Genomic DNA, 24,440 nt, shown 5'->3' with positions numbered 1-24,440 from the left:
CTGGATATAGGTGAACTACAACTCCCAAACTCAAGGTCAATGCCCACAAAACCCTTCCAGTGTTTTCTGTTGGTCATGGGAGTTCTTTGTGCCAAGTTCGGTTTAAATCCATCGCTGAGTTCAGAATGCTTTTTGATTATAGGTGAACTATAAATCCCAGCAACTACAGCTCCCAAATTACAAAATCAATCCTCCCCCCCCCCAACCCCACTAGCATTCACATGTGGGCATATTGGGTATTTGTGCTCAATTTAGTCCAGTGAATGAAAATATATCCTGCATATCGAATATTTACATTACAATTTATAACCGTACTAAAATGACAGGTATCAAGTAGCAACAAAAACAATATTATGGTTGGGGGTCACCACAACATATGGAATGGCATTAAGGGGTCACAGCATTAGCAAGGTTGAGAACCACTGATCTAGGTTTTTAGTCATTTCTGAGAAATGATATTTTACCTGGGATGTTTGGTTAGTCACTTTTTCTCAGTCAGACTGACCTACTTTGTAGGTTTCTTTTGTAAAGTACAAAACCAGAAGAGAAGAACTGCCTTGAACACATTGTAGGAAAGGGCAGGATAGAAGTATTCATTAATCAATGAACTACTGGTAATACATTTGCAAAACAGGCACCCACCAGATGCGGTTGCTAATCATGCAATTATATTAACAACTGGCCCCTAATTATGTGTGTTTCTCTAGGTTTGCAAAACAAATGTTAAAACTGCAGCATCTGCTTACAGCATTTGTTTATTTCAAGGATATTTAATGGTAACAGATCCTGTCTGACCTTGAAAGTTAGGCAAGATGAGCCCCAGTTAATACTTGGATGGGACACCACCAATGACTGCCGTGTGCCATAGTCTATATTTAAGAGAAAGGAACTGACAAAACCACCTCTGAGTATTCCTTGCCTAAAAGTATCTCCACTTTATCTGCCTTGACTCAATGCTATCTGATCATGGGAATTGTTGTTTGATGAAGAACCATCACTCTTTGGCAGAAGCTAAGGAGTCCCCAGTGGTGCAGCGGGTTAAACCACTGAGCTGCTGAACTGGCTGACTGAAAGGTTGGCAGTTCATATCCAGGGAGCAGGGTGAGCTCTTGTTGTTACCCCCAGCTTCTTATTTATTTGTATATTTTATTTATTCTGTCAACCTAGCAGTTCGAAAACATGCAAATGTGAGTAGATCAATAGGTACCACTTCTGTGGGAAGGTAAATGGCGCTCCATGCAGTCATGCTGGTCACATGACTTTGGAGGCATTTATGGACAATGCCGGTTCTTCAGCTTAGAAATGGAGATGAGCACCACCTCCCATATCTGGACATGACTAGACTAAAGGGGAAACCTTTATCTTTCCCTTAAAGACCTTATGAAACTACAACTCGCAAAATCCCATAACATTGAACCATGTGGATGATATTATGAGAAGATTTCCTTCCCTTTTCCATGTCAAGATTTTGACAAAGACAGTTTGGAAGTGGCTAAAGATAATTTACACGCAGCATAATGACTGTTCCTGCATTCTTTGATCATGTTGAATTTAGAGCCAAGTAAAATTTATTCCTTTTGAAGATAGTGTAAACAACAATTGCTCAGATGTCAACCAGAATTGGAACATGGAAATGGAGCAACATGGAAGGAGGAGTAATCTGTTTCTTCTAGCAATGGAATTGCAACGCACACCCTCCATCACCCCTTGACCTTGCTATTTGGTACAGTAAAGCCACCATGATGCTATGCGTAGGACTTCAGAAACAGATTTCAAACTACAGCCTTGAATGTTTCCTGTGCAAACCTTCATCTTTCATGTATGCTCAGCCTAATCTGCCTTGTTAATGTGGGATAAACTAAAAGTTGGACCATGTAGGTTGCCTTGAAATCTTTGGAAGAAGGGTTCATATAACTAATATAAAAATGCATTAGTAAATAGGGAATAAACAATTCACCTTCTGAAACACTAACCAATATAAAAACATACCTTATACCATACTAATATATTGACATTGTGGCGGTAAGTGACTCCAATATCTTTGAGGCACTGAAAGCACTTTATGTTAAGCTTTCGAATGAGCTCTCCATGGTCCTGAATCCCTTCCTAACAGGTCCAGTTCCTGTAAAAGTAGCCAAAACTTGGCATGTATTTGCTGTCTTACTGACATGGGAACCAACAGCTACAACTGCTTTAGAAGTATATCCATCTTGCTCTATTTTTCTTGCAGAGTGCATAGTTTTAAGATTTTGCCCATTATGCATTAGTGGGGAAATCTATTCTAATTGTATTTTGGTGCCTGTCTTTCTCTCCCACATGTCTCCTCGGAGGTTTTGTCTGCCCTGATGTTCTGCTGATTCCGTGCTTCAGTAAACTTGGCCAGCAACTTTGAGCAGAGTTAGATTGCCCTGCCTTGCTCTGAGGCGTGTGCTTCTCAGCAAAATGTCATGTCTCATTAGATTTCTCTTCTTCTCCAGTGATGGCTGCCTTCCCCAAAAACATGCAAGTGGTGCGTCTTCTAAGAATTACACCAGGCGCACATCTAGGAGACACCTGTTGACTTCTTCTGGCTGACATCTACTCACCCTTCAGTGTATTTCTTTTTGGGATTTATAACACTGATATATTTTTATGATTTCTTATCCAAATTTTCCTGTTCCAGAGTGCTCAATGTTTTGCTGGTTCCCATTTTCTGTGGCCCTCTAGATGCTGGACTAATGACTAGAGCTGATGGGACTTACATCTGGAAGGCTGCAGTGTGTTCTGTTTAGCTAGGATCCTGGGGTTTGGAGACAAGGCTTGTGGATAGGATGTCTGATTTTAATAGTTCATCAACTCCAGAGTTACAAGTACTGCTGGGCTAACATTCCCATTATCCCCAGTCTACCTGGTATTTAATCAAAAGTAATGGGAGTTGTCATTCAGTAACGTCTGGGGACCCAAATTGGGTAAAACCTAAAGACCACTAAGTGAACAAAATATATAGATTACCCTCCATAATCAAGGATGATCCATCCTTGATTACTGCTGCATTCAGTAATCCTTTCAAACATAAAGCTGATGGGTTTGACACCACTGTCCTATATTATTCTAGTCCCCTTCAAAATGAAACCAGATTAAGGGAAGAATGAGTGGGACATATTATAGTTGAATCTCTAAGCTGTTCCAGCCCAACTTACCTGCCCAAGCGCATCTCTCCTTACGAACCATCTAGGACTTTAAGATCATCTGGAGAGGCCCTGCTCTTGATCCTGCCTTCTTCACAGATGTGTCTGGTGGGGGCGAGAGACAGAGCCTTCTCAGTGGTGGCCCCTTGGCTGTGGAATGCCCTCCCTAGGGATATCAGATCAGTCCCCTCCCTTTTAACATTTCGTAAAAAAGTCAAAACCTGGATGTTTGAGCAAGCATTCACAAATGCAGTGTAACAGGCAAATACAGAACAACGGAGTGATTGGATGATGTGATTGGACATTGATTTTAATAAGGAGACGCTGTTGATATATGTTTTATATGTTTTTATTGGCTCTGTATGGTTTTTTATTTTATATGGTAAATGTTTTAAATGTTGTATTTTATGGTATCCAGGCATCAAATTGTTGCCAACTGTAAACCGCCTTGAGTCGCCTTCGGGCTAAGAAAGGCAGTAAACAAATATGATAAATAAATCAATAAATAAAATCCCGAACTGAAAGGGCTGAGTTTAGCCCTCCCAAGGTCATGATTTTGCAACTTGACATGTTTGGATGGACACCTGGGTTGTCCATTGAATAGATAGGAAGACCAGTGCTGTATAGTGGTTTGAGCATTGGAGTACGACTCTGGAGATCAGGGTTCAAAGCTCTGCTCAGCCATGGAATCTCACTAGGTGACCTTGGTCAAGTCACACTCTCTCAGCCTCAAAGGAAGGCAAAGGCAACCCTTTTTGGAACAAATCTTGCCTGTAAACCCATGATAGGTTTACTTTTGTGATCAAATTGAAAGCATACAAGATCAGCAGCATTGAAGACAAGGGTATGCAAACCTCAAGACTATTTCTGTGGCTCTCGGCTGTTTCTGATTACTTGGACTATCTCTTTCTATTCATTCAAAGGAGCGAATTTGCCTCTTTTCAGACTGTTTTACCTGTATTGTTCAATATGAAAAAAAAATATGCTTTTCCAAAACCTGAAGTGGACTTCTATTCAATTCCATATCATAATGAGACAGTTCTTTAAATTGCAACTATATTTATTTATATTATACTTACCTTCCCGCTGGCCCCAGCCCTGGGACTTAAGGCAACTTGAAAATTTAAGAAGGATCTACACCTTTAAAATTGAAGGAAGTTAAAATATAATTCAACTGGGAATAGTATTAAAAGTACTTTAAAAGGCAAACTTGGCTTGAAAAAAACCCAGCGCATTGACCTTTAAAATAATTGCTGCACCAGCAATGACTGTAATAGATTCAGTCATTAATATTCCACCTTTCTTTCAAAGCAAGGATTCAGGACAACTTACAAAAATGAAAACAAACACAGGTAAAAGTATCTAGAAAGAAATACATAACTAATATGTGAACTATTCTTTTTTGGGCTGCAGGAAAATCTTTCTATTTTTTCTCATGTCATTCCTGCCTTGGTACCAAATATTTTGTAAAGTAAATAGAGCCAGCTCTCCATATGTGTTGACTTTGACAGAGTCTTTTTCTATCTGCCTCAACTTCCTTTTTCTCTGTCTTCCTTGTTCTCTGTTTAGCACAGGCATGGGCAAACTTTGGACCTCCAGGTGTTTGAACTTCAACTCCCACAATTCCTAACAGCCTACCGGCTGTTAGGAATTGTGGGAGTTGAAGTCCAAAACACCTGGAGGGCCAAAGTTTGCCCAAGCCTGGTCTAGCTGGGAGTCCTTTTAAGCCTGTAGAAAGTATTTCTACAGGGGTTTTTGTACCAGCTGGGCTTCTTGCTATAGGAGTAGTGCAACTGAGCTTTTACAATATTCTTCATGCTGTATGTTTAGAAGACACAGATCTGAATTAAAATGTGGCTTGTAGAAACTGCCGATAGCTTGGCAAGCAGGCAGCCTATACAGGAAAAAAGGAGTCCATGTTTGGCCTGATTCCATGGGTCAGCATCTTGAGTTTCATGCAGATCACAACAGCTTGACTTCAAGGCACACAGATGTGACTAATGACTGCTCATTGTCTTAGATTTATTCCAGTACAGCGAGACTATTGTAAATGAGGCTGTGAATAAACACTTTCCCTGGATGCAAGTTGGAGAAAGTACTGGTCTTCATAATCTGCATGCATGGCTTGATTTCTCATCACTCTCACTCAGAATCTGCTTGAATACATACCTGTCTCATGGCCAGGTTTATGAGCTTCTTTCCACTGGCAACGAAGGTCCGCATAGTTAAAGCAATGGTATTCCCCATAGTCACCTACGGATGTGAGAGCTGGACCATAGCGAAGGCTGAGCAAAGGAAGATAGATGCTTTTGAACTGTGGTTCTGGAGGAAAGTTCTGAGAGTGCCTTGGACCCCAAGAAGATCCAACCAGTCCATACTTCAGGAAATAAAGCCTGACTGCTCACTGGAGGGAAGGATACTAGAGACAAAGTTGAAGTACTTTGGCCACATCATGAGACAGGAAAGCTTAGAGAAGACAATTATGCTGGGGAAAATGGAATGAAAAAGGAAGAAGGTCCATCCAAGGACAAGAGGGATGAATGAAGTCTTGAAGTGACTGGATTGACCTTGAAGGAGCTGGGGTGGTGACGGCTGACAGGGAGCTCTGGCGTGGGCTGGTCCATGAGGTCACGAAGAGTCAGAAATGAACAACTTCCTTGTGTTGTATTTTTTAATAGTAAGAAACATGGGCTTCTTGGAAGCACCAAAGGAATTAAATCTCTTTACTTTTGAGTGAGATGGTGTATGATAGTCCAGCTTCTAATTTGCTGTTGTGAGTGGAAATAGAACAGCAGATGTCTCTTCTTTATGCAGATTTGCATGTGTTTGTGTGCACTACTTTCAGGTTTTTGTTCAGAAGTCATATCAAATTAAATCCAGTAATTTTGTACTCTTCTGTTTTATTTCTGAAGTGGATCTCACATTGCAGCCAGAACTTTGGCAGTGACCAGTGTGTCAGCTAGTCAAATATGCATAAACATGTAATTTTTATTAAATTACATTTACAGTTCCAAAGCAAAGAGAAAAACGGGTGTACAAACTAGTCTTTGAATAGTTTCCAGGTCTCTTGTGACCCTCCAGATGCTTGGGTTTCTAACTCCTAGAAGCCCTAGCTTCAATGGTCAGGAATTCTGGGGGCTGAAGTCAAAAACACCTGGAGGGCTGCAGGTTGAAGACACCTGGTTTAAACCTTTTGTGGTGATGCTTCTTTTTTATTGTTGAGTCTATACCAGGCTTGGGCAAACTTTGGCCCTCCAGGTGTTTTAGACTTTAACTCCCACAATTCCTAACAACCAGTAGGCTGTTAGGAATTGTGGGAGTTGAAGTCCAAAACACCTGGGGGGTGAAGTTTGTCAATGCCTGCTCTATACTCCTTGTTCAATGGAAGGGAATAAAATCCTAATATTTATTTGCATAATTGATAAAACAAAATGATTACTTACAGAGTAGGGGTTGGGAACATCTTATCCTTTGGAGTTCCACACTCTCTTATGTGCTATTTTTACTTTTAGAGAACTCCTTGAAGGCCAGTGGTTCCCAACCTTTTTGTTTGACCAGGGACCACTCTCCAACATTCATACCAAAAAGTGTTACGAAACAGTTTTTGGTCAACTTAAGATTTCTTTTAATTATTTAGGATGCTCATTCAGAGAATTGCATTGGATAGACCACATCAGCTCTAGTTTCTGATACAGGACATATTCCATCCAGTAGTTGCTATTGGTTCAACTATAGAAAACCATATTTAATACGCCTTGGCACTATAAGAGGGTTTCACAAGACCAGTTGCTCCCATTGCAACGGTGTTGTAACAATGAGGCTTTGGACCATATTTTAGTTCTTATGGACCACAGGTTGGGAATCACTGCTGTAGGCAATATATCAGTGATGTCTGGTTCGAAATGGGAAAGTAATGGAACCATAAACGCCAACATATTTTAGCTTAAATCTCTTCCACCCAGGAGTTAAGCCTTAAAAGAGGTGTCTCAACCTTTTAGGTTGGAGGGGAGTTGGTAAATGCAGTGAAATGCTAGGATGATGATAATGCCATGTTGAAAGGAGCATGGAAAGTTGAGTTAGGGCTAGATTTGGACCTCAGGATGATGGGATTCTTAGAATTTCATTGGGGTGGTGGTGATGAGGGTCAGAACCAAAACTGATCCTTCCGTCTCTCTCCCTTTTCTGCCACCTTGCTTTTCCTGACTTCTCCTTGCTGTTTGTTCTTTCTCTCTTTTTCCAGTCAACTGCCAGGATTACTCTCATTAGAACTCCAAAATGATTGCCTGCAGAACTGTTTTGACATGAGACCCAAGGGTTACCTGAGATTAGATTGAGGGCTTTAAAAAAAAAGGTTTTCAAACTCAAGATTTAGCTATGCCAAATTTAGCTACATGTACATAGGGATGGATAGGATACAGATGAGTTAGGTTAAAGTGGAACAAAAAAAGACATATACAGTAAAATTCCCATGTCTCTTGTACACATGGTTTCAGTTATTCATGGTTTCATTTATTTTCCCTCATCTAGGCACCTCCATTGAAAATAAATTCAGTATTATCCATAGTTTTGTTCATACACACAATCTGGAAATAAATCCCCTGTAGATACATAGGCCATTCTGTCAATACTCACAGAGTATTTGGGGATCGGGACATCCGTAGGGATACCAAGGTGCTTGTTTATAAAGCTTTTGTCCTCCCAACCTTGCTATATGCCTGCAAGACATGGACTATCTAAAGATGTCACATGCAACTCCTAGAATGATTCCATCAGTGTTGCCTCCAAAAAATCCTGCAAATCTCTTAGGAAGACAAGCGGACAAATGTCAGCATGCTGGAAGAAGCAAAGACCACCAGCACTGAAGCGATGGTCCTCCGCCATCAACTCCACTGGACTGGCCACATTGTCCAGATGCCCGACCACCGTCTCCCAAAGCAGTTGCTTTACTCCGAATTCAATAATGGAAAACAGAATGTTGGCGGACAGGAAAAGAGATTTAAAGATGGTCTCAAAGTCAAGCTTAAAAACTCTGGCATATACACCGAGAACTGGGAAGCCTTGGCCCTTGAGTGCTCCAGCTGGAGGTCAGCTGTTTCCAACAGTACTGCAGAATTTGAAGAGGCACAAATGGAGGGCAAAAGAGAGAAAAGTGCCAAGAGGAAGGCGCATCAAGCCAGCCCTGACCGGGACCGACTTCCACCTGGAAACCAATGCCCTCAGTGTGGGAGAAGATGCAGATCAAGAATAGCGCTCCACAGTCACCTATGTACCCACGCCAATACACTTATCTTGGAAAATAATCCTACTCAGACAACGAGGGATTGCCTAAGCCTCTGTCAATACCATTGTCTTGCTTGCAAATTTTCAAGTCTCCTTTTGGCACAATTTGGGTTTATCTTTGGACCACTTTTAAAAATTTCATATCAAAATATGGAATGCACCTAGGTATTACCATGATGACCACTTCTAGTGCTATCTCAGTTGTAAACTACCCCAGTACAAGGTAAATCTATGACCCTTTCAACAGATAGAAAATGCCTGTGAATGCTCATCGTTGAACTGAGTTAACAGCCAATTAGGCAATTGATTCTATGCCTGCAGGAAAGGAATCCCATTAAGTCTAAAAACTGAATTGCCATGATGCTGGCAAATCGGTAGTGCAAGAGCCTCTGGGAAGGAGGAATTTGCTCCATGTTGGCTGGAAAAAGGTGTTTTGTGTGCCCTTGGGGAAGTGGAGATATTTAAAGGGAAAGGTCCACTTGACAAGGGTACAGAGAGAGTTGATGCTGCTGTTTATAAATGGGACCTCATTTGATATGAATCTGGGCATGTCCGGTTTATAACATACCCTGGCTATACCCCACTCAATTAAGCTGCAGTTAACTTGTCAAGAAAACAGAGACATTTGGAGTGTCTGCAGGAGGTCCTGAAAAAAATTGTTTCTCATGACTGTCTTTGCTTAGGAAAGGATTGTCCCCTGTTGAGTTATGTTACAGATGGCGTGAACGAACTTAAATGAATACATTTTAAAAACAAAATGCAGTGGGCCGTTGATATCTCCTGGAGTGTGGTAGCTTCATGAATATATATAATGGAACAATAAAATATTTTTCCTTATGTAAAATGGCAAAATCAAGATTTGTTTTGGATTTTTTTTTAAAAAAACGATCATGCTATGGATGGTGGAATTCATGGATGATGGAATCATGGATATGGAGGGCTGACTGTTCCTTGAATCTGAATGCACCTAACTACTATTCATACTAACTTTCAAATATGTAGGTTTGATGTTGCTGGAACTAATTTGGGGACATGCAGAGATAAACATTCTCTCTTATTATTATATGTAATCTGAGATGCATCTACTCCAGTGTTTCTCAACCTGGGGGTCGGGACCCCTGGAGGGGTTGCGAGGGGGTTCAGAGGGGTTGCTGAAGACCATCAGAAAAAAATAGTATTTTCTGTTGGTCATGGGGTTTCTGCGTGGGAAGTTTGGCCCAATTCTATTTTTGGCAGGGTTCAGAATGCTCTTTGATTGTAGGTGAACTATAAATCCCAGCAACTACAACTCCCAAATGTCAAAGTCTATTTTCCCCACACTTCACCAGTGTTCACATTTGGGCATATTGAGTATTTCTGCCAAGTTTGGTCCTGATCCATCATTGTTTGAGTCTACAGTGCTCTCCGGATGTAGGTGAACTACAACTCCAAAACTCAAGGTCAATGCCCACCAAACCCTTCCAGTTTTTTCTGTTGGTCATTGAAGTTCTGAGTGCCAAGTTTGGTTCAGTTCCATTGTTGGTGGAGTTCAGAATGTTCTTTGATTGTAGGTGAACTATAAATCCTAGCAATTACTACTCCCAAATGACAAAATCAAACCCCCCCCCCCCCCCAACCCCATTAGTATTCAAACTTGGGTGTATTGGGTATTTGTGTCAAATTTGGTTCAGTCAATGAAAATACACCAGATATTTACATTACAATTGATAACAGTAGCAAAACATACAGTTATGAAGTAACAATGAAAATAATTTTATGTTTGGGGGGTCACCACAACATAAGGAACTGTATTAAGGGGTCGTGGCATTAGGAAAGTTGAGAAACACTGATCTACACTGTTGAATTAGTGCTGTTTGACTCCACTTTGACTGGCATGATTCATGGGAGTTGTAATTTTACAAGCTCTTTAGTTCCTCACCAAACTACAACTCCCAGGATTTCATAGCATTGAGCTATGCCTGTTAAAGTGATGTCAAACTGCATGGAATCAAGTGTAGATGCAGCCTTTGCTGCTGTAATGTGTCTTTCTTTGAGATTCAGGCTGCAGAGCAGTACTTAATACAACAACACACCCAAATTCCTCTCCACCTCCAATTTTCCATTTTCGCAAAGTCCTTCAAGCAGAAGTCATGAGTCAGCAAAACATAACTAAAAATATACTAAGCTTAGTAGTTCGGCTATTACTGTTGTTTCCCCCGCATATTTATAACAAATTAAATAGAGTTTAATTGAAGCTGCATTTTCCTTTTCTGTGCTCATTCTTATGGGAAATGAATTAAATTAATGGCGGAAACGAGCCTTCTGATCAGCAGCGGAGAAATGGCATTTGCAGCTCATGGGAATGCGGAAGGGCACTAAGGGTCCCTGTTGAGAATCACGCAGCAGCCAAAGATAGCCGTGTGAGCCTGAACGAGCCGTGGAGTGAAGGACGGATAAGGTCTGTCGGAGGAGAAACTGGAAAACAAGCAGAGTTCATTGGTGGGTCTGCTAAAAATGTGGACAACTGTGGGAGGCTAGGGATCACAATGCTAAGGAAGCATTGAAGGGTCACCCAGCCCATGAAGAACTAATTTGTTGTCTCCAAATAGTCCCTAATGCCATCCAGTGTGTATGGGGTGCATTTTTTGCCATGGATTTAAATCACACTATGGGCATTTTAGATCCAGGAGATATCCTTTCCCTCAAACAGGTAACTACTGTGTATACTCTTCATCTTAGTCGAGAGGAGCCCCCGGTAGCGCAATGGGTTAAACCTTTGTGTCGGCAGGACTGAAGACCAACAGATCAGAGGTTCGAATCCAGGGAGAGTGTGGATCAGCTCCCTCTGTCAGCTCCAGCTCCCCATGCAGGGACATGAGAGAAGCCTCCCACAAGGATGGTAAAACAGCAGAACATCTGGGTGTCCCCTGGACAACATCCTTGCAGATGGCCAATTCTCTCACACCAGAAGCAACTTGCAGTTTCTCAAGTCACGCTTGACATGAAAAAAAATCTTAGTTGAGGGCAGGTTTTGGGCCAAAATTATGGATTTTTGATAAGAGATCGAGTCATGGAGAGATCGAGTCATCGTCGTCGTCATCATCATCAGCATCGTCATCGTCATCGGCAAGCCCTCGTGGCTGAGTATGATTATCTTCCAGAAGTATAGTCTTGGGCCACTTCTACACTATCATATAATACAGATTATCAAAGCAGAAAATACACATTATCTGCTTTGAACTGGATTATGCTAGTCTACCATATAATCCAGTCAAAGCAGATAATCTGGATTTCATATAGCAGTGTTGAAGTTGCCTTGGTGATGGAGCCGTAAGTGACTGTCGAGACCTATTCCAGATTGGCATGGTCCATCAAAATGAGGACATTGATTTCCAAATGAAAGGTAGTTCTGACAAGGGTTTGCTTGGCACACCTTCCTCTTGGCACATTTCTCCCCTTTGCCCCTTATTTCTGCCTCTTTAAAATTTCTAGTACTGTTGGAAACAGCTGACCTTCAGCTAGAACACTCAAGGGCCAGTTCCCAGTTCTTGTTGTCTATGCCACAGTCTTTAAGCTTCGCTTTAAGTCCACCTTTAAATCTCTTTTGATGTCTGCCAACCATTTGTTTCCCATTCATGAGCTGAGAATAAAGTAACTGTTTTGAGAGACTGAGGTTGGGCAATTGGACAACATGGCATTTGGTCTAGTGAAATTGATAAAAGACTAGAAGTTGTGCTGTGAAATCAAAGGGAGTAGAGAGGTAGGTGCTTGTTTTAGGTTCTCATGGGATGGAAAAAGCTCTTGCCTTCTGCCCCTCTGCTCATATAAATTTATTTATTTTTATTTATTTCTGGTACTTTTACCCCGCCCTTCTCAACCCCCGGAGGGGGACTCAGGGCGGCTTACAGAGAAGGCAGAATTCGATGCCTTTATACACTACACATAGTATACAAAAATATACAAAAACAAATATACAGAAATATAATTAAAACGATCATCACAGTTAAAACATCAGCAACCGGTGCCCAACATATTATATAAAATATCATATAAAAATTCTTGTAATCAGCGTTTTGTTTCCAGAGTTCCTCGTGTCCAGTCCGTTAGTCATTTCCTAGCCGTCCATAAAGTTCTCTCTTTATCTGCCCGCCTGACCAAATGCCTGGTCCCAGATCCATGTTTTTAGTTTTTTCCTAAAAGAAAGGAGCGATGTTGCAGATCTAATTTCCCCGGGGAGTGAGTTCCACAGGCGGGGGGCCACCACCGAAAAGGCCCTGCTTCTCGTCCCCGCCAATCTCACCTGTGATAGAGGCGGGGTCGAGAGCAGGACCTCTCCAGACGATCTTAGGCTCCGGGGTGGGACATAGAGGGAAATCTGTTCGGACAGATACACTGGGCCAGAACCGTATAGGGTTTTATAGGTCAAAACCAGCACCTTGAATTGTGCTCGGAACTGGATCGGCAGCCAGTGGAGCTGACACAACAGGGGGGTGGTATGCTCCCTGTATGATGCTCCGGTGAGCAATCTGGCTGCCTCTCGCTGGACTAATTGTAGTTTCCGAGCAGTCTTCAAAGGCAACCCCACGTAGAGTGCGTTGCAGTAATCTAACCGGGATGTGACAAGAGCGTGGACCACCGTGGCCAGATCCGACTTCCCAAGGTACGGGCGCAGCTGGCGCACAAGTTTTAATTGTGCAAAAGCTCTCCCGGCCACCGCCGAGACCTGGGGTTCCAGGCTCAGCGATGAGTCCAGGATCACTCCCAAGCTGCGAACCTGAGTCTTCAGGGGGAGTGTAACCCCGTCTAACACAGGCTGTAACCCTATACCCTGTTTGGCCTTACGACTGACCAGTAGGACCTCTGTCTTGTCTGGATTCAATTTCAATTTGTTAGCTCTCATCCAGTCCGACACAGCAGCCAAGCACCGATTCAAGGTCTGGACAGCCTCCTTGGTGAAAGGTGGGAAGGAGTGACAGATTTGGACATCATCTGCGTAGAGATAACATCTCATTCCGAAACTCCGAATGATCTCCCCCAGCGGCTTCATGTAGATGTTAAATAACATCGGGGACAAGATTGATCCCTGTGGGACTCCACAAAACAACGGTTGTGGGGTCGAACAGGTGTCACCCAATAACACCTTCTGTGACCGTCCCTCAAGAAAGGATCGGAGCCACTGCAAGGCAGTGCCCCCGAGCCCCATATCCTTGAGGCGCCCCAGAAGGATACCGTGATCGACGGTATCGAAGGCCGCTGAGAGATCCAGCAAATGGCTAAGTGCTTGTTAGGGTTCAGTGTCCCCTTGACTCATGGATAAATCAACCCAGGTTTTTAATCTTAATCATTTTATTAAAATTTCTAGAGTTATACAATAGAGGATGTCCCTTCTGGTTTTTTAAAAAAGACCCACTGTGTTGAAAGTAGTCCAGGGAGCCCTCTCAAATGTGCTGAAAATGTGGACAAAAATGATTAGGGTCTAATATCACACCCTTCTATCTTTCTGACAATCTTTTGACCCACAGGAGTCCAGAGGTGCATTAGAATTAATGTAATTTGGCATCACTTGAACTGCTGTGGCTCCATGCTATTAAATCCTGGGAGTTATAGTTTGATGAGGAACTGGCATGCTTAGGCAGAGGGGGCTAAAGACCTTGTAAAACTACAACCCCATGATTCTATAACATAGAGCCATGGCAAATAAAATGGCTCCAAATTGCATTAAATGTGCAGTGTAGATGCATCCTAAGTTTGAGATTTCAGCTTGGGTCTAAACTCAGTAAAGACTTCATGACTGTGGCTCAGAAATTTAGATCTCAAGGGACTTGCCAGAGGAAAGTTGGCCTGCCATGGCCCTACATGACTTACTGCTCTAGTTTTCTTTCTTTCATTTAACCTCTGCTGAAGATGGGCAATTTTCCCTCCTTGTTGTGAGTTATCAGTCTCACTCAGTGCAGACGGCAACAAAAAATTGAGCTTTTGTGCATGATGAGTATTTGTGTGATTCAGATTGGAGGCTTGTCTTCTTCCAAGCACGAGGCATGAGCAGCTGCATAGTTTATGTGGAGACCGGAAGAGAGACGGGTGATTCATATGGCTATCCATGCTTAATATACACCTTTTGGAGATTTAAATGTGAAGTGGGTACTCAGTTTTAATTCGGTATCCACAGCAATTTGATTTTAGGACCTCCTGTGGGTACCAAAACCCATGAATACTCAAATCCTACTATATACAATGGTGCCCTTTAGATAAAATGGCAAAATTAAGCTTTGCTTTTTGTATTTTGGGTGGGAAATATTTTAAAACTGTGTGTAGCTGAATCTGTGGCTGCAGAATCTATAGATATGTAACCATAATTGAAATGTAGCTTGTGAGGCCTGTGCTCTGACTTAAAAGAAGCACTGCTTGAATATCAAGCAAAATGTGGGTGCTAGAAATAATATCATATGAAAGCTGACTGGCACAACCTGGGGATCACAACCAAACACAGTGAAGTCATCTGCCCTTGCACTTTGCTACTCTGTTGCTGAATATGCATGCCCCGCATGGAACACATCACACCACATTGTGGATATGGTTCTTTATGAGACGTTACATTATCACAGGATGTCTTCACCCCACAACACTGGAGAAATTACAGTAGAGTCTTGCTTATCTGATATAAACAGGCTGGCAGGATGTTGGATAAATGAAAATGTTGGATAATATGGAGGCTTCTGGGAGTTGAAGTCCATATCTCTATCTTGGCAGAGATCAGTGGTGAGTGAGTTCCCCTTCTGCTTGGATTTCCAGACACAAGGAGAGAACTCACTCACCACTGATGGAAAACAGAGCAACAAACAAGGAATTGTAATGAAAAGGTAGACACTACACTTACACAAATCCTCAAGACAACTGCCCACTTCCATTCTTTTCTCTTCCTGTATTTCCTACAAACTCCTGCGTAGCCACAGCCCCTCTTTCCATCTTGGACTGACCCATTAGTGTGCATTGGGGGAGGGGTGGGGAGGAGAGGAAGAATCATTATGCTCTGGCTACTCCGGAGTCCGCACAGTAGTACTGGCCAAATGAGGAAGAAGGAAACTAAAAACATAGCGTCTAAAGGGGAAATGTTGGAGGAAAAGGGGGTTGGGGCATTGGATAAGAGCATCGGATAACATGGAAATTTGGTTAAGCAAAGGTTGGATAAGCGAGACTCTACTGTACATTGTTTAGTTGGTATTGTACCACCTGATATCCATTGGGAAATAGCATTCTATAATGAAAGGACCAAGGCATGGACATCCCCAGCCCATCCTCTATTCAGATATCAGTGAGCAAGCCAAGAAACAGATTCTTAAGATCTACAGAGATACTTGCCGGAACACCTCAGTAAGCGAGAGTGTAAAAGTGGAAGGTTAAAACTTGGAATCTCAATCAGTGGCTGAGACTGGATGAGATACTCCCTCCTTGGCATACAGAAGACTGGGCAACTTGGAAGGTGCTGAACAGACTGTGCTCTAGCACCACGAAACGTAGAGCCAGTCTTAAGAAACTGGGCTGCAAAGTAGAGTCCACGACATGTGAGTGTGGAGAAGAGCAAACCACAGAACACGTACTACAATATAGTCTGAGCCCTGCCACATACACAATGGAGGACCCTCTTACAGCGACACCTGAGGCACTCCAAGTGGCCAGCTTCTGGTCAAAGGAAATTTAGTATAATGCCAAGTTTGTAACTTTGTTTGTGGTCTTTTTAAAAATACATGAGAACTGTATTCTCAATTTGCTTCTGACACAATAAATAAATATACCTTGTGAGGCTTCCAAGATCCTTTTATACATGCTGCTGCTGGACCAGGTGGCATCCATCCTTTATTCATTGATCCAAATTTTTCCCTGCCTAAATATAAAACATTACATTTCTCTGAGGATGCTTGCCATAGATGCAGGCAAAATGTCAGAAGAGAATGCTTCTAGAATATGACCATATAGCCTGAAAAACCTACAACAACCCATTACATTTCTCCTTTAAATCTACCAATAAAGAATGGACAGCATCTCTCTGTGTTGCTCACATTCTTTCCGTCGACTTTTCAACCCAATTCAGGTGCACTTAATTGGTTTTGTTATTCTGGAGGCTAAACAAAAATACAGATGAGAAGATATCTCTTTTAACATGGTTAGAGCTCAATGTCTTCCTTGGTGAAGCTTTTGTTAAAATCTTTAGGAGGACATCCAATACAGTTGATGGCATTGTAACGTTCAGGATGTCCTCTGATATCAATAAGCAGCCCCTATTCACAAGCTAAGAATGAGACCAAAATGAATATGCCAGGTTTCTTTGGTTTCCTTTGTTTTTAGTTCTCGCCTGATCTCTCTTTTTTCTACGTAAAGGGAGCATCAGACCTGTAACTAGGAAGGGAAGTTTCCTTGACAACCAGGACTGGAATTAGTTATCATAATTAGACTGTGGGAGTATTTGACAATGTGACTTCTCAGATGTTGTATTTTATGAGATCTTGGGTGCCAGAGATCATGCCAAAAAGCAGCTAGGTATCCAAACTCTGTTTTTATTAATGGGCTGCTTGAAAGGAGATTAGGATCTGCAAACAGATCTTCTGGGTGATTGGGAGCGGATACCTTCTCTTGTGAGCCATCCAGTGAGCTTTGGCTATGAGCTGATAACAACAATGCAATTTTGTTGATGTGTGTTTTCAAAGAAACTCTGCATTTTACGGCAGTGTAAATTTTATTTGTCGTGTCAGAACAACCAGTCAAATTATATTACATTTCTAACAGAGCAAAGCAAACAAGCAGATTACAAAATTTGTGAGTATGAGAGTTGATTAAATGTCCTTTGACCAGTATCTGGCCACTTGGAGTGCCTCTGGTGTTGCTGCAAGAAGGTCCTCCCTTGTGCATGTGGCAGGGCTCAGGGTGCATTGCAGCAGGTGGTCAGTGGTTTGCTCCTCTCCACACTCGCATGTCGAGGATTCCACTTTGTAGCCCCATTTCTGAAGGTTGGCTCTGCATCTCGTGGTACCAGAGCGCAGTCTGTTCAGTGCCTTCCAGGTCGCCCAGTCCTCTGTGTGCCCAGGGGGGAGTCTCTCATTGGGTATCAGCCATTGGTTGAGGTACTGGGTTTGGGCCTGCCACTTTTGGACTCTCGCTTGCTGAGGTGTTCCAGTGAGTGTCTCTGTAGATCTTAGAAAACTATTTCTAGATTTAAGTCGTTGACGTGCTGGCTGATACCCAAACAGGGGATGGGCTGGAGATGTCTCTGCCTTGGTCGGCAGTGTAAATGAAGCCTGTGGCTCTCCCCAGGGTTTCCTGTAGAAGAAGCTTGCCATTGCTATCCGTCTAGAGTGAATCTACACTGTAGAATGAAAGCAATTTGGCTTAATGCTATGGATTTATGGGAGTTGCAGTTTTACAGGCTCATGCTACCAAAGAGTGCTGGTGCCTCCACTCTCAGGTGTTTTGTGTGGCCTTGGGGATGTGAATATGAGATATTTAAAGTGAAAGGTCCACTTGACAAGGGTACAGAGAGAGTTGGTGCTGCTGTTTACAAATGGGACCTCATTTGATATGAATCTGGACATGTCCAATTTATAACATGCCCTGGCTGCACCCCACTCGGTTAACTTGTCGGTAAAACAGAGACATTTGGAGTTGTTTTTCATGACTGTCTTTGTTTAGGAAAGGATTGTCCCCTGTTGAGTTATGTTACAGATGTTACAGAGTTACACCCTCCTGATTGCTGCGGGATCTCCTTGGAGAAAGGTACTGTCTGGATGGGCCCTGAGAGAAGGGTAAAGGCAGATGGAGGACTTTATCACTCAAGGCTGCTAAAACGTAATTATGACAAGATCAAAGTGCCACTTCATAGGCTTAACTGCGGAATAGCATGACTGTACCACAGTTGTATTACACTTGACCTGTGATTTGATGGTGTCTTTCTGTTGATGGGTAAAACCCATCAATGAATCCAAAATTGTAATATTTCTCTGTAATTCTTTCCTATGCAACAATCTCTTTCTCCTGCAATCTGGTATTGCAAAATGGAGGAACCTCTCTCAAGAATGACAAAACTGGAAGAAAAAACACAGTATATACTGATGATAATAATAATAATAATAATAATAATAATAATAATACCGCAGTGTGCATGTGTTGAATATGGCAGGAACGAGGAGGAAGTGTGACTGTGTGTAAGACTGATGGAGGAAATTTCTTAGCCAGGACCCAGTTTCATACAATCACACTGAGACATAAAAGAGATAATTCAAAGAAATGTATGCCACAGAGGGAAGTGTGTATGTGTGTGTGTGTGTTTTCTATTTAATCTACGGTGTGCTCTCTGACGGAGCATTTCCAAGGCATTTGAGTGGTATGGGACGTCACATGCTTAGTTGTCCTGCCTGTTAAAATGACAGGCCTGGTTCTGCCAGACACTGTTGTTTTGCAAATTGAACATCTCCCCAAGTCTTCCCCCCCCCCCCTGTTTCTGCAGTATTTAAGTTTTATGCCAGAAAAGGAGTAAGAGATAATTTGAGTGATTAATCTCCACCAGACTCTGGGGAGTCATTTGCAATACTCTATGGAGCTGCTGTGGCAGCCAACAGCGCTATGCCTCACACTCTTCTTTGGGCATGAAGACTGTATTGGTTGGAAGCATTGGTTTTGGGTTGGCAAGTAGGAACAGTTAAGCAATGCCTGGTTGCTCACTGATTTCATGAGGTGAGAGTATCTTCCAACATGGGCTTTGGCTCATCATTGATGTCCTTCCAGGTACATGTGGCCAAGCAACAGCCAAGTGTGGTCAAGATGGTTAAAGTTATTAATAAGAAATAACATGTAAGCTAGGAGAGGCTGCAACAGCTTACTTTTGCCTGAATCTACCAGGAAGGAAAATTCTGCCCTTTCCTTTCCATTGCTGTCTGCTGAGTTGAATAAAAATTACTTTTGCATTTTGAACTCAGTGTGAAGTAAGTTGGGGACAAAGGGAGAAAGTGGGAGGAAGAGAGAGAAACTGGAACATTTCAAGAGCAGCAGAAAAAGGCCCCTTCTACACTCCTTTGAACTGGATTATATGGCAGTGTAGACATATCATCCAGTTCAAAGTAGATAATGTGGATTATCTGCTTTGATAATCTGGATTACATGTCAGTGTGGAATGGGCCAAAGTGGGATTAATCAGGACTGTCTTGTCCAAATCAGACACCTGGAAGGTATGCCTTTAGAACAGGCATGGGCAAATTTTGGCCCTCCAGGTGTTTTGGATTTCAACTTCCACAATTCCTGGCATGCCTGCTTTAGAAGTACTTTTTTTTGGTGTGTGTCAGGAGCGACTTGAGAAACTGCAAGTCACTTCTGGTGTGAGAGAATTGGCCATCTGCACAGGAGACGTCAGGACGTTTTGATCTTTTACCATCCTTGTAGGAGGCTTCTCTCATGTACCCAGATGGGGAGCTGGAGCTGACAGAGGGAGCTCATCTGCACTCTCCCTGGATTCGAATCTCTGACTTGTTGGTCTTCAGCCCTGCTGGCACAAGTGTTTAACCCATTACTGGGGACTCCTTAGAAATATTGAAGCCAGATAATGTCTTGTGTTTGTCCCAAACTGTGTCGACCATAGAATAGTCCAACTGCCCCTTTGAAAAATTATCAAAGGCAGACTTGATCTAGGTTTAAACAAGTCTGCCCTATTTACAGTCATCCATTATTTCTTTCTTTCATATTTAAATAGATATATTATTTCTGCTATGCTTGCAGTGCTCAATTTCGACTACTTGATTTTGTTTGTTTCTTATGTTTCCGTATAGTGTGTTGCTTCCCTTGGGAAATAAAAGAACGAAATCAACAAATCACTACTGCTAGCAAATTCATTGCTCAAAGGTGTCATTAAGCATCCCACTCATTAAACAAATTTCAGTTTTCACTAGCAGCTGAATTTGGGTAAAGTGCCGTATTCACTTGCAGGTCTTAGTTCCAGTTGATCAGCTGATGGAGCAGGATATTGTTCCATGTAAATGGAACAATTTTTTAAAAAATGAGCCAAATCTTGATTATTATTATTTTTAAATGTTTACACTGTTTTTCAGACTTCACTGGCAGCATATACACTAATTTTAGCTTGATAAGAATGCATTTTATTTAGACTTCTTTTCTTTTACCCTAAGGATGAGCTGTGGCATATCAAATTATTGTCACACTGATCCTTTAGGCAGAGAGATTTCTTTCATTGCCATACACAATAAATGATTGAAACCATCCCTTGCTTGGCATTTTGAAAGGGGTTATTTCAGAAACTTAGGGATTTCCTAGTAGGGTTAGGAAGCCATTCAGTATCTTATCAGAGTCACTGCCAATTGGAGTTGACAATATTGGGCTTTCTGGGTAATGATTTGAGTCAATGTTAAAAACATTTCCTTTCTTCTTATGCTGAACTCAGTTCTGCTTTCCAGTCTGTTGGGATTTTGTGGATCCCTGAAGCAGAGCCTGCTTTGTAATGAGGAAATTACAAATGTGCTGTAATTTTGTGAAGTTTCCTCTTAGCAACTGAGGTTTCTTGACTGGTAGGTGAATGGAAATAAAGTATAGTTAAACAGATGGATGCAGGAATGCTTTAGGTTGTAGTGCATTAGAGGCTTACAGAAAAAGAGAGTATTTTGCTGCCTTGAACTCAAGTGAATTAAATAAAGTGGCTGATGAGTGAATGTGATTAATTGTGGCTTTTGATGCTTTTAGCTTCTCATTGTCCTTCCCACCTTCTGCCGCTGAACCTTTTTTGCCTTAACTAATCGATTGTGCCATTTGAGTAGTTTGTCTTGCCATTCGACAAAAGGAGGCAAAAGGTACCCTGTGCTCTAAAAGTGACTAATTTATGATTAAAAGGGCATTTAATGTTATTCTGAAAGTTAAAGTGGAATAATTGTGCAATAACTGTAGTACTGAAGGGGGAAATGAGGGCATTATTGCATGAGGGAGGCAGTGAAGCAGGAACGTCACGTATAACAAAGCAGTGGCCAAGAAGTAGGATTTTTTTAAATTGGACTTATCAGACGGGAAATATAGAAAAATAATCCCAACGCTGCTCAACCAAATTATAACGATGACACCACCACTAAAGACTAGCTCACCAAAAGATAGAGGGAGTATGGTTGCTGAACCAACTGTATTTTTAAAAGTTAAGTACTGGGAACCACTGGAACTGAGAGACTGAAAATGATTCTTCAAAAGATTCCCGCTGCCACCATATGAATAATAAACAGGCTGTGGTATTATTGAGAGGTTGTTCAGTAACACACTCTGTGTCACTATAGTTTTCTTAGAGGCTGTTATAAGCTTACTTGAATAATGCTTTGACCACAAAGGTATTCACACTGAGACTGGTATAAGTTGATAAAAATAACAAGAACATTTATTGAACAAGCTTGAAATATTCAGGTACAAATGCTTAATGGTTTCAGTAAAATACTGGCATAAAAAGCTTGTGGTTGCGTATGAGAATAAAGATCTTAAAAACTTCTGGGTTACAAGTCTTAAAAGTTTCAACACAGAAAATTACTTCAGGAAATGAATCTCTGAAAGTAATTCCCAAAAATCCTCCTTAGGAAACTAGCCAAAATCCTGAACTAGCCTTCCTTGGGAAATGAACAGACCACTAACAGGGTGCTTTTGCACACAGTATTCTAGCTATATTCTCAAATAGCTATTCTGAATACTACACAAAAGACTGATCCAATCTTCTTCTTCAAAACCCAAACTGCTCTCGCTATTGCCCCTCTTCTTCTCTCTACCCTTTCCAAGCTCCAGATCGCCAACTGGGACCTCAAACCTCAGTTTAAAAGACACTTTTTCCTTCAGACCACTTAGGCTCCGCCCCCATCTTCCTAACCAATCCTAGCCTTCTAACTTTCCCTCCAAGACTAGAACACACCCCCTTAAGGCAAACTGTTCAACATCTTTATTAATGACTTAGATGAAGGGTTAGAAGGCAGGATCATCAAGTTTGCAGACAACACCAAATTGGGAGGGATAGCCAATACTCCAGAGGACAGGAGCAGGACTCAAAATGATCTTGACAGATTAGAGAGATGGGCCAAAACTAACAAAATGAAGTTCAACAGTGACAAATGCAAGATACTCCACTTTGACAGGAAAAACGAAATGCAAAGATACAGAATGGGGGACAATGCCTGGCTCGAGAGCAGTACGTGTGAAAAAGATCTTGGAGTCCTCGTGGACAACAAGTTAAACATGCGCCAACAATGTGATGTGGCGGCAAAAAAAGCCAATGGGATTTTGGCCTGCATCAATAGGAGCATAGTGTCTAGATCTAGGCAAGTAATGCTACCCTTCTATTCCGCTTTGGTTAGACCACACCTGGAATATTGTGTCCAATTCTGGGCACCACAATTCAAGAGAGATGTTGACAAGCTGGAATGTGTCCAGAGGAGAGCGACTAAAATGATCAAGGGTCTGGAGAACAAGCCCTATGAGGAGCGGCTTAAGGAGCTGGGCATGTTTAGCCTGAAGAAGAGAAGGCTGAGAGGGGATATGATAGCCATGTATAAATATGTGAGAGGAAGCCACAGGGAGGAGGGCGCAAGCTTGTTTTCTGCTTCCCTGGAGACTAGGACACGGAACAATGGCTTCAAACTACAAGAGAGGAGATTCCATCTGAACACGAGGAAGAACTTCCTGACTGTGAGAGCCGTTCAGCAGTGGAACTTTCTGCCCCGGAGTGTGGTGGAGGCTCCTTCTTTGGAAGCTTTTAAACAGAGGCTGGATGGCCATCTGTCAGGGGTGATTTGAATGCAATATTCCTGCTTCTTGGCAGGGGGTTGGACTGGATGGCCCATGAGGCCTCCTCCAACTCTTTGATTCTATGATTCTATGAAACCTAACTTAAGATGGTGTCTCCCTGTCTCCCTTCTCTAAAATGGATGCTGTGGCTTCGCCAGGCCAACTTCCTTAGGCTTTTGCCAGCTAGCTAAGGTAAAGGATTCATTGCATCATGTTTGGTGATGGCTCCTATCACACATCTCCATACATATCCTGCTGCCAATCTTTCTTCTATCTATGATTAATCTGCACACTAGAGGTATACATGGTACCTGTTCCTCCCGTTTAATCCATTTGTGAGCTGCCCTGAGTCTCTTTGGGGAGATGATGGTGGGGTATAAATAACGATGATGATGATGATGATGATGATGATGATGATGATGATGATGATTATTATTTACCTTTTTTCTTTGAGCTCCTTTCGCAGCAGTAGAATTAAGGAAAAGGGGAAAAAGTAGGAAGCAGAGAGAGGAACTGGGACATTTTCCACCCAGCTGAAAAATAGGATGACAATGAACTAGACAGTCTCTGTCAAATCAGGACTCAGAAGTAGTACTTTAGTCACTGGAATTTGTAATCTTTAAGGTGGATAGCTCACAGGTTTCTTAGAGACTGTGTTGTGGAATAGGTGGGACAATGACTTCCAAGTAATATTGACTTCAAACTTTTTGGAAGTTGGGTTATCTCTCAGTTTCTGTCCTTTTAATTTGTATAATTGTATGGTTCTATGAAATGCCAGGCAAAGGTTAACTTTGCCTGCTGGATGCCGACCAATGGAAGTAAATGCAGCCAATGCCTGGTGTTTTCACTCATGCAAGCAATTTTAAATAAGGTATTGATTATTTTAGCCAGCCTGTAAATGTCCCGAAATGTTGTTAATGAGGCTTTGAGAAAGTTGAGTGTGGTTGAGGTGTTTACAAGCGCATCATAAATGTCAGTCTTACTTGCTTTTAAACTGAATTCTCTCAGCCAAAGGTTCATTCTGAATTTAGCAGTCTAGTTGGTTTAACATGACAGTTGGCATTTTGCTTTTGGCAAAACTGTTTTGGGTGAGGTTGTGGCAAGCCATGAGGCAACATGCCGTGGGCCTCCCTCGTCCCTATGCATTCTGTTGTTTCTACTCTGGAAGCATCACAGATCTCTCCTTTTTTCTTGCAATTCCTCTTTTACTTCAACTCAGCC

The 24,440-nt window shown here is 42.0% G+C and overlaps 1 protein-coding gene across 10 annotated transcripts in view; it reads left to right on the top strand.

The window, feature by feature from the left end:
- The window catches only part of KCNQ2 (potassium voltage-gated channel subfamily Q member 2), a 148,610-nt gene that overhangs the window by 21,066 nt on the left and 103,104 nt on the right, over positions 1–24,440 (top strand). The gene's annotated exons all lie outside the window — the stretch shown is intronic.

The sequence above is a fragment of the Anolis sagrei genome, chromosome 4 (assembly GCF_037176765.1).
Source record: "Anolis sagrei isolate rAnoSag1 chromosome 4, rAnoSag1.mat, whole genome shotgun sequence".
In the NCBI taxonomy this organism is placed as follows: domain Eukaryota; kingdom Metazoa; phylum Chordata; class Lepidosauria; order Squamata; family Dactyloidae; genus Anolis; species Anolis sagrei.
The sequence above is the reverse complement of the archived record's forward strand: the minus strand, read 5'-3'. Positions and strand labels throughout refer to the sequence as shown.